This window comes from Lycium ferocissimum, chromosome 9, assembly GCF_029784015.1.
Source record: "Lycium ferocissimum isolate CSIRO_LF1 chromosome 9, AGI_CSIRO_Lferr_CH_V1, whole genome shotgun sequence".
NCBI classification, from domain to species: Eukaryota; Viridiplantae; Streptophyta; class Magnoliopsida; order Solanales; family Solanaceae; genus Lycium; species Lycium ferocissimum.
The window spans coordinates 26,860,794-26,872,839 of record NC_081350.1 but is presented as its reverse complement, the minus strand read 5'-3'; positions in this window follow the sequence as shown (position 1 = coordinate 26,872,839).

Below are 12,046 nucleotides of genomic sequence, written 5' to 3'. Positions count from 1 at the left end.
AAGTAAGTATGATGTTATATCCCGTATTTTTGTACATTGGGATATTTTAAGCTAATCGCGACAAGTTAAGGACAAGACTATTTTGGGATATTTTAAGTTAATGCACAAGTTGCTTATAAATTTTATTTGGTATAGAAATATTAATGGAGATTAGAGATTAATTAACCATGATTATATTATTAAGTGGGATTAAAGTTTAATTATTCACTAATTAAGTCACAAATGGCCGTGTGGGCCCCACCCATGGCTTGGCTAAATTTGATTGGCTCAAGCCATGAGTGGGACATGTGTCCAACACATAGGCATGATATATAAGGAAAATTGATGACAAAGCAATTCATTTCATCACCTTCACAACATTAGAAACCTAAGAGATAGAGAGACCCTAATGGCGGCCGAGATTGAGTTTGTGAAAAGTTGATCAAAAAAATATTTTCTCCAATAAATTAACTCTTTAGAAGATGTGTAATAACATGGAATTGATTTTAGGGCAACAAGAACAAGTATAAATTCAAGGCACGAGTTGGAACCAAGTTGAGAAGCCAAGTGTTAAAGGTAAGGTTCAAATCTTGTTGGCATGTATTATGGATGGTTTGTGCGTGTTGTAGTGTGTAGAAATGAATGAAATTTATGGAACCATATGTGTTGGTGTTAGTGTGAATTTGTTTTGTGTAAGAATGATGAACTAAATTTACTTAGTGTTTTTGGTTGTTGTTGTTGTGGATTCTATGATGAAAATGAAGGTTTAGTGGTTCAATTTGGAGTTGTAATTATTTGTGGGCTATTGTAGAAGCTAATATGATGTTAATATAGTTTCTTGCATTTGTATGAATGATGTTGTTAACGTGTGGTTGTTGGTATAGTTCATGAATTTGGAAGAGAGGAATGTGTTGTTGTTGTTCTTGTTGAGTTGAGAAGATTGCGGGTTGTATTGTATGTTGGTTGGGCTGTTTTGAATGTTGTGCGACGAGTAGGAGTGTCAATTTTACGGATCTCTCAAAGGGGTTAACCTAAACACGAGCAACCCACTCTGATACCAATTAATAGAATTGACTCCTAAATAGACACAAGGAGGGGGGCCGGGGGGGGGGGTGGTGAATTGGGTCTGTGACAATTTTCGCCTAATTTAAAACTTTTACTGAATTTTCTGATTTTAAGGAACAGACAAAGACACAACCCCTTAAGTGTGTTCCTTACTTATCCAGACATAAACAACAAAGAAAATATTGCGCAAGAGATATATACGTGGAAAACCATCCAGGCTCGAATGAATTAAAAAGCACGACCTACACCCCTATAGGATTTCAACTTAACTTCAATAAAACACCGAGCAAAGGTGGATTACCCCTGCAATCCAAAGGACCTATCCCTAAGCCCTTTATAATAATCCTAAACTGTTGCTAACCTTTCAAGCTACCTTTAGCTTGAAAACAAAAATAACAAATTTAAAAAGTTTTTAAACCTCAACAAATGCTTCTAAGAAAGTTGATAAGAGATTACAAATCAAACCTATGACATTCACTGTAGTTGACACACAAAAGAGAATCAATTACGACCTATGAGCAGACTACTCAAACGTACATAGCCACTCACCCAACTCTATTTCGTATTTGGAGCTTTTTTGCTTGGAATTCATAGAAACTTTGGTCTTCGAAATATTTGTAAATGCTTGTCCTCTCCGGAAACGTTCTTGTTTGAATGGTCTGGGTTAGCACTTGAACGTATGATCATTGGTGTTGTGTGTGTGTTGATTTGAATGTAAAGGAAATATATATACGTTAGAATACATTTGAATATAATCGTAGTTCTTGACATCTTAATATAGGTTATATATATATATATATAAATATACTATCCCTTCTTTCTTTTGGCATATCCTAGATGTAAGTATGATACGATTGAGCTTCGGGGTAACTCTATTCATAAGTTCCGAGCATGTTTATGATTCTTATTCACCTCTTGATGTTAGAACTCTCATGATAGTCGAGCTATTGCCCTCGAGTCTTTTGTATGATTGGATAGTAAACGATGCACAAAGGTTCTTATTCTTAAAGGATTCTATAATGAATAATGTTCTTAACTTTCATAGGTTGTCTCGTATTGGTTTGATACATGTCTATGATCCCTGAGGCTTTATTTTGATATAGTTCATAATGATGTTCAAAGAGTACTTAATATGGCTATCATCCTGATACTCGAGCGTTGGTTAGTCTACTTATCTATTGAGTCTCAAAAGATGATTTATATATATAGTTACTCACCACCGTTCGTGCATCATTATTACATTCTTCACCGGTCCCTCACTATACGTATATATATATATATTATGGTGTTATGTTATAGTGTTATGGTGTTACGTCTGTTAGCGGTGCTAGAAACGCGAGCTATCTTTGTGATACGGAGTTATCTTCGTGATACGGAGTTATCGTGAGGAGTATCTTGTGTTATGGCGCCAAAGGCGGCGACCATGTTCACCGAGTCCATAACGGGCCTGACATGATATATGATATTAACATGCATGATTTGTGTTACGGTATGGTTATTGTACTTGTTTTTCGTATTCTTATTTTCGGTTATAATCAAGTTTCGTATTTCATGCTTTATATACCTCGCACATATTTCTCGTACCACCCCTTTCTTCGGGCCGTTTCATGCGGGCAGTACGTACGTTCGTTTTGGTGATCCTTGACTTAGGATATCTATTCTGCTATCTTGGAGTGCTCCCTTGTTCCTCGAGCCTATATTTTTGGTACGTATCCTTTTGTTGTATATATATGTGGAGGCCCCGTCCCGTCATTCATGGTCATTCTTCAGGTACGTAGACATACGTGTGGGTTTGTATATAGTTCTTGGTCGATTCCCGTACGTACGACTTGTGTTTTGGGGCGTTCCCATTCATAGTGGTGACCTTGTCCGCTTGCGTATATATATGTGTTTTGGGATGTTGTGTGTGGTGGCGACCTTGTCGGCTTGCGTAGATATATATATATATATATATATATATATATGTTTGGAGTTCGTGTATTATGATAGCCTTCTTATATATCGATGTTATCCGTTAAAATAACTTCGGAAGTTGTCGTGATACGTATATATATCTGTGGTTTTGAGACGACGTCATGCCTTTCTATATATAAGTTCTTTAGTATGTTAATTGAGGTGATTATAGTTAACGGGTGTATATGAGTGCGAGTCCATCTACGGGGTTGGGTCGTGACATATGAGGAGCGTTTCAAGAGGTATAAATGGTCCTTATCTTATATTATCCTTCATGTTTTTATTATGTTACTACTTACGCCTTACATACTCGGTACATTATCCGTACTGACGTCCTTTTGTTTGTCGACGCTGCGTTCATGCCCGCAGGTAGACAGGGAGACAGACTCGACCCTTAGGCTGTTTCATCAGAGAGCTAGAAGGCTCCGTTTATTTCCGTAGTGGTACTATTCTTTTGTGTACATAGGGGCATGGCGAGGTCCTGTCCTGTCTTTATGATATTCCATCATTTTGATATGTGTAAAGGCTCATAGACAGTTGTGTATAGCTAGATATTCCTCACCCTTATCGGCTCATATTTTGTACATCATTTTGATAGCCTTGCCGGCTTGTGTATATATATGGGCATAGTTAGTGATGTTTGTATAAAGGCACCTACTTCCGATGAAAATCATGTTATTTGGCACCTGGTAATTATGAGTTAGCTATGTGGCTCACCTAGATGTGATTATGAGGACATGTTAAGAGGTGCTCATTAGGTTAACTCGGGGGTGCCGTCATGGCTCTACGGTTGGGTCGTGACATCGACCCCCCCCCCCCCCCCCCAAAAAAAAAAAAAAACAAGGAGCGCGGGAGTAGTATTTTCTATTTTTCTTTTCTCTTTTTCTATTGGTGTATAAAAATGTTCTACACTACCGCGATGTAACTTAACCAATTCTGTCATACGTATTATGTTTTTATAAAATTTAAAAATATGTAACTCATATGCGTTGTAAGAATTTATTTGTAGTATAAAAATATCTTTACATAACTAGCATATAAAAGAAGAAATTAGTTTGTATGACTAAGTGTAATTTGAATTTTTTTTAAAAAAAATCACTCTAATCATTTTCATGTGCTTTTGAAGTAATCTTTTATACTTGCTTACGACTTTAACAGAGGAAAGTGACCCAATAAAGATCTCTTGTGTTTTATTTACAGATCTTTTGTGTTATTTTTTAATTATTTTCCGTGAGAAGTGTCATAGAACTAAAATAGCATTTGTGATATTATCAAACCAAATCTTTCATTTCATTTATCGATTTCCTGTGAAAATGATCATGAAACTAAAAAATTATTTTTAAATATACATAAATCGATCTCTCTCGCCCATAGTAAGCGCAAGTTAATAACTTGGAAGAGATGATAAATACCTTTATTATACCTCTTAAAGTTGTCCACATATTCCACTTAGACACCTCAACTTAGGCTTGTTTCGATTGAATACTTACACTCACTAAAATTAGTACCTATTAAACACTTTTTTGATAATCAACAAAAAATATAAAATGTGTGTGATACACTCGCGGTGATGTGACAAAATGACTAATTAAAAGGCGACATGTGGAATTGGGGTCCCAAAATAATTATTAAAAAAAAAAATTTTAAACCTAAACCCTAAACAGTTGTTGCCGCGGCCATCTCAATTCATCTTCATCCACTAACCATTCGCAATTTTAAACCTAAACAATTTAACTCCTCACGTTTTCTTCCTTTTTTCTGGTTTTTAGATCTGTTTTGGCTTTAGGCTTAGAATTTGATACTAATTTTCGGTAGAAGAGAAGGAGTGAGGAGAGAGAGGTATGGTGGTGGTGGCAGATCCATTATTTCTGGTGAAATGAAGGTTGTGGTTGAAGGCTAAGGAGAAAGAACGACAGTGACGATGGTAGATTTGGAAGAAAACAATGAATGGCTCAAGAAAAGGAAAAACAAAAATACGGTCGGCGGTGGCGACGACATTGGCGGTAAAGTAATAACATGAAGAAGCAGAAGAAGAGATTAAAAAAAAAAAAAAGGAAAAATAGGCTAAATAATGTTTTCACACCTATCTTGTGTGCAATACACACATTTTGCCACATCAGCAAAAAGTGTTTAATAGATCTAATTTTTAGTGAGTGTAAGTGTTCAATCGGAACAAGCCTAAGTTGAGGTGTCTAAGTAGAATATGTGAACAACTTTAAGGGGCTACGCATGACTTAAGCCTATCAAGTTTGACTAGATAGATAATGTTATACTCCTTCCGGATAAAAAAATAATGTCCACTAAAGCTATTTGCACACCCATTAAGAAAATACTAACTTGTAAAGAAAAATAGGTAATTCAACTAAACTGCCTCTAATTAAATAAGTATTGGGATTTGATCACATAACACTTAATAGGGGCAAATTTGAAAAAATAAGGTTAATTCTTTCTTGATTTGATAAGTGGACACTCTTTTTGACTAAAAAAAAAAAAGAGGCTAATTGGACACTTTTTTTTATTCGAAGAGAGAAACTTCTTTATCAGTATATCTCATACTCATTCATCCTCTTTCCTACTCACCCACTCCCTTTTCATTTTTTTTTCCCTTTTTGATGTAAGGAGTAAAATTTTGGGAAAATGACATAGGGTAACTACTTAATACTCTTTATTACAAAATATATAGGTAGTTTTCCTTATTTACAAAACTTAAAGATTAATTACAAAACTTGACGAATTTGGGCTCACTACGTTTTTGGGCCTCTATCTTCGCGTATCGGTTTGGGCCTCTATCTATGCCTTTTCCGCTCAAAATTATTGCAGGCCCTTTCTTTCTCCCTTCTTTCTCGTCTTCATGATCATGTGATTTCCCTTTTACCATTCCATCTCCTCTTTTTCATTCGATTTTCACCATATCTAACGTTCCAATGAGTACCCGCAGAAACCCTAGATTTGGGGTATCAAGCCCAAAAATAGGGCCGATTCCAAACTTCGACTTACTCACTCAGACCCCCCCGGAGAAGAAAGGAAGAAACAATCCTGGTAATGTTAGTCCTATAGTAGTTGAAATCAAATCAACTCCCCAAAAAAATACCAAAATGAAGGGGAAAGAGACGTCAACTAGTAAGTCTAAAAATGTCACTGGTGACTCTGATTTCGAAGAAGAAAGTGAGCATCCTAAAGCAAAAGAAAAGTAAGGTTGCGATTGGTGAAATATCAAAGAAGAAGAAAGTCCAGCAAGCCCAAAGATCAAATCAAGCACATAATAATTACTAAAATAACAATTCCCAACTATATTCCGAAATTGTCAAATCAAGAATTTGAATGAAGTAAATATACCTTTTTGGTCATCAATAGGAGCAATAGCTTTCAAGAATAGAAACATAAATAGGAAAATTGCAAACCCTAAAATTGTATGCTTTGCCATTATCCTCCAACTTAATACATGTATTTGGTTAATCTCGCTTTAATACCAAGAGAGATTATCATCTGTAAAATCATCCAATTCAACAGAAAAACACCCGTGAAAGAAACCGAAGCAACACTACATAACAATAGTCATCTTTCATAATCAAGACTAACTATAATCAAGAAACTAAGGTATAATAATGATTCTTTTGCATGGTACGAATTATTATCACAAATTCAAAAATTTCATTCTTCAACAAGAAATCAAAAAACAAAATTAAAGTAGAAATCAGACTTTTGTTAGTAGAACGCAGAACATAATTAAGGAGATACGCATACCGAGAAAGATAGTAGTCGGGAGAAAGAGAAATGGAGGGGTCGATTGAGTAACAGTGGAAGTATCGACGAACAAGTGAAAATATTTTTGAGTCCAATACAGTAAAGCGGTTAGTTAGTTTGTTATAATACAAATACGACCCCCCCCCCCCCACAAAACCAAGGAGCGCGGGAGTAGTATTTTCTATTTTTCTATTGGTGTATAAAAATGTTCTACACTACCGCGATGTAACTTAACCAATTCTATCATACGTATTATGTTTTTATAAAATTTAAAAATATGTAACTCATATGTGTTGTAAGAATTTATTTGTAGTATAAATATATCTTTACATAACTAGCGTACAAAAGAAGAAATTAGTTTGTATGACTAAGTGTAATTTGAATTTAAAAAAAAAAATCACTCTAATCATTTTCATGTGTTTTTGAGTAATATTTTATACTCGCTTACGACTTTAACAGAGGAAAGTGATCCAATAAAGATCTCTTGTGTTTTATTTACAAAGCTCTTGTGTTATTTTTGTCACGACCGTTATTTTTCATACTACTATCGTCTTGCTTTGTGCACATATAATCCCCATAAGACATGTCCTCATATATATATATATATATATAAAAAAGAATAATGTACAAAATATCCATCGAGGGTTTATCGATACGAGTATCTACGAGCCTGAAAACGGAATCATGAAGACGGGACGGGAAAATATATACACAAAAGAATATATTAAATATACATGGAAGCTAATCGGCTCTCGATCGTCTCTCGCGGGGCATGAACACGGCGTCCAAGAAGAAAAGGACGTCGGTACTAGCAATGTGCGAGTATGTAAGGCATGCATCACAAAATAACAAGGGAACAAGAAATAAAATAGAGATAAAAAGATAACCGGTGACTGCTTGCCTTTGCATGCCTACTCGTAAAATATCAGCATGTCATGTATTCTTTGCGGAACGTGCGCCCGATCATATATCATCACATATCAATATATATTGCCGCGGAACTTAAAGTTGTCCATATATTCCGTCGGGATGATATCATAAGATACCGACACCTCAACTATAGCGCCTCACTTTCCCCATGTCCCCCTATATACATATACATATATATACATATATAATATACGTGGCATGCATGAGAAAATAAAGGTGCACGTTATCGGTGACGTAATTAAACAGTACATTTTCATCACCGTTAGGTCTGCTTTAATCAACATAAGCCGAGGCCATATGTTATATAGCACACTCGGACATAAGCCGAGGCCATATGTTATATAGCAGTATATGAATTCATCTAGAACTTTAGGCTTGAAAATCCTCTAGGATTCCAGTTATCGTAAGATTCTTCACGGCATCTGAAATTATTACGGAATCAAAACATAGAAATCATGCCTTGAAAGAAAGGAATTACATACCTTTGTCCTTTAATTATGTGCGTTCTCCCACACGTTAGGATTTGTTGTTAGCTAAACAATTATAAGAACGTGCTTACTGCTAGAAAAATTTAAATTTCGTTTGTTACAAACTTGAAGCATAATCATAAGTTAAAAATATTCTATAGACATTAACGATTTGTAATTTATAAATCATGATCATAGTTCACTAATGTTTCTTCGCATATACTACTCATTCCATGTTCTACATACCATTTAAATATATAATACATTAATTTTAAAATGAGCGTTGGTCAAGCAAAATGACATCGCGGGAATTCATAATGACCATACGGGGTTCTAAAAGCCGTCTTCGAATAAAAGTATCCACGACCTCGGATCTATCTTGGAAAACAAAAAGATAAATCGTCGATGATATATTCTTTATTGTCACCTGTTCGGCCATAGTCGATACACATCCGAGGATCCATCTTTCTTCTTACGAATAAGACGAGGTGCTCCCATGGTGATACGGGTCTTTCAAATCCCTTCTCTTTAATTCTTTCTTAACCGTGCTTTTAATTCTTTCACGGGGGCCGTTACGTAGGGAGGGATATCAGCCCAACATCATTCAATCTCCCGTTACGGTGGAAGACACAATCTTACAATTCCGAAAACTCGTTTACTATTGATCACTAGCTTCCGTGTCATGAAACTAAATGATAAATATAACCACATAAATCTTCCGTCTTGGGTAGAAATAAACTTGCCTCTCGGAGATGCGGTGTTACCCTTCCATTCTAGGGTTTCCATCCTCCGTCCCCTACCCTACAATCTACATTTAAAAAATTTCTCCTCTCCCCACACAAATCAAGGGAACGAAAATAAAAAATCCCCGTCTCCTTTCGGGCAATAGTCGTAAATATCATCATGTTTTTTTTATGCAACATATATCTCACATATCAATATATATTAAACACGACACTAAACTGCACCGGGATGATATCGTATAAAGGTTATGCTATATACATATAATATCATTACATATATAATATAGCTTACCCAAATAAAGGTGCGTTATCGGAGTGACTTCGTAAGCCTCGTTTGGCGTCATCATCGCGTTGCTTTGAAAAGCCATATGTTATAAAATACTGATTATGTTATATAGCACACTGGCATGAAATCATCTAGAACTTTAGGCTTGAAAATCTCTGGGATTGGAGTTATGTAAGATTCGGCATCTCTGAGGAGTAAAGATTTCATGGATGTCATGTATGGAATCAAAACATAGGAATCATGCCTTGAAATTCCTTCTACCTTTGTCGTTTAATTATCTCTCTTCTCCTTTTTTTAGGATTTGTACGTTTAATTAAATAATTATAAGAACGTGCTTACTAAAGCTAGAAAAATTTGGGCAAAGCATTCACTTGTTTATACTACTTCCTGGTATTCTAAATCAACGACGTTCATAACAACAATCACAATATATAAACAACAATCGTGTATCTATATATTCACCATTTGATTCTCCAAAAATCATAGTTCACTATCGTGTTTCTTCGCAAAACATTTCATGTTCTACATACCATTTTATAATGTTTATAATCATAACATTTTTTTTTAATCCGATTTATGACTTGTTTTCTTTTATAAGCCAATCTTCAAATAATATGAAAAGATCATGAAACTCACCTTAGATAGTGTAGAAACAGTAGTCTCTGCAATTATATTTTGGGATTTCTTGACTTAGATGACTTTAATGTGTTTCCCAAATTCTTGTTGGTTTGATCAGTTGATCATCAATTTTCCTTGAATTCTTGTGGATAAAGTGTATGGAATATTCTAGAGGTCTTGAGAGAGATGAAGAGAATGTGGGATGAAATAAATGAAAGAACACTATTTATAAAACTTGTTCGGCTCGTCGGGACTTCCACGGACACTTTTCGTGGAACATTGTGTTTGTCCGTGGGCTGGTCGTGGTTCTGGCCCATAGGTTCCAAAGTTACACGGTCGTGGAAGTGGTTAACGCGTTTCTGAAGTCGTCTTCGATTTCGTTTGATCTCAACCCTTATGGAACCTTCTTAACACTTGTTTAACACTCCATTAACAATCTAAGGGTCGTTATAACTCTTCTCCAAGACGTCCCTAACCTCTCATTATTTCCATACAGGTGCTATAACTTGGTAACAACTTTCCTCTCTTACCTCGAATGTCTTTGGAAATCTTAATTAGGACCATTAGAGACTATTTCTTACTTGTCAAAACATCGTATACGTCATGCCCTTCTTTAGTCTATTCGCTATATGCTTAACGGAAAATTTTCCGAGGTGTAATAATTTTTTAATTATTTTTCGTAAGAAGTGTCATAGAACTAATATTATCAAACCAAATCTTTCATTTCATTTATCGATTTCCTGTGAAAATGATCATGGAACTAAAAAACTATTTGTAAATATACGTAAATTGATCTCTCCAGCCCATAGTAACCGTAGGTTAATAACTTGGAAGAGATGGTAAATACCTTTATTGTAACAAGTTGATTTAAGTCATCCGCAATCCCTTAAAGTTGTCCACATATTTCGCTTATACACCTCAACTTAGGCTTGTTTCGGTTGAACACTTACACTCACTAAAATTTGTACTTATTAAACACTTTTTTGATAATCAACAAAAAATATGAAACTTTATTTTGCAGTATATGCATCGAATGGTGTCCACAACAAAAACCATGTGAAATTATTTTAGAGAAAGTTAAAAGGAATTGTTCGTGACTATGTGCATTCCCAAGTTAATTGACAAACCGTGTGGTGTAAACGTTACAAACTTCAAGCATAATTAAGAGAATTAAGAGAGCGGCTTTTTTGCTTTTTAATATATAATACATTAATTTTAAAATGAGGAAAAAATTCCAAAAAAGGAGGAAAAAGATAAATGATATTCTAATGTGATGATTTTATATATATATAGATATAAATGTGAGAGATTATATTAAAGTTTATATTGGTATTCATGTTAAATTTTCTTTTTTATTGAACTAAAGTTTGATTAATTGATGTTGTATTTTTTAGAAAGGTCTTCTAGTAGCGTATTAATTTTGTTATAAACTATGACTTACTCATTTGGTAAGATTGTATAAGAATTGAGAATATTTTGATAGTTTTCGCAACCTGTGAGGTTTTTATGTTTATAAAAAAAAATACAACTTAAGAAATTCAAATTGCTTGTCCAAACATGGTTTCATCTTATGGTTTCAAACCATGTCCAAATGGCTCCTTAAAGTAGTGCTTAGATCAGTATATGTCTCTGCAAATACAATTTTTTTTTGGGACAGACCCTTTAAAGGATGTCTTTAATTTTTGTCCCTCAAATATATTAATTTTTCTTATTAAAAATTTCTTGGTTAGGTTCGAATCTTCTAAAAATTTTAAAAAAAAAACAATATAGAAAAGGAATGAACTACACTGCGCAAGGTAGAGTTTTGCCTTCAAGTATGGCAAGACAAAACTTTACCTTAAAAAAACTTATACTAAAGGCAAAACTCAGTAGAGAATTAAGATATTTTTTTTTTTTTTTTATTATTTAGTTGAAATTTTATAAATAAAATTTCTACTTTTTGCAAATAATAATTTATTGATAGTCTTGTATTTTTTTTTTTTTTTAAACAAGCAATCAACATCGGATAAAAATTAAAGATGGCCTTTAAATGACCCGTGCAAATATTCCCATTCTAGTATATCAGCCCAAATCCAATAATCTTACAATTAGGCCCATTGGATCACTAAAAAGTAGAAACAAAACTCTATATAAATCTCCGTCTTCCCCTTCTACATTCATCCTTCTAGGGTTTCCATCGTCCGTCCCCTTCCCAAATCTAAAAAATATATGTCCTCGATATTTCTTTTTTGCAACATTTCTAGCATTAAACACGAAAGTAA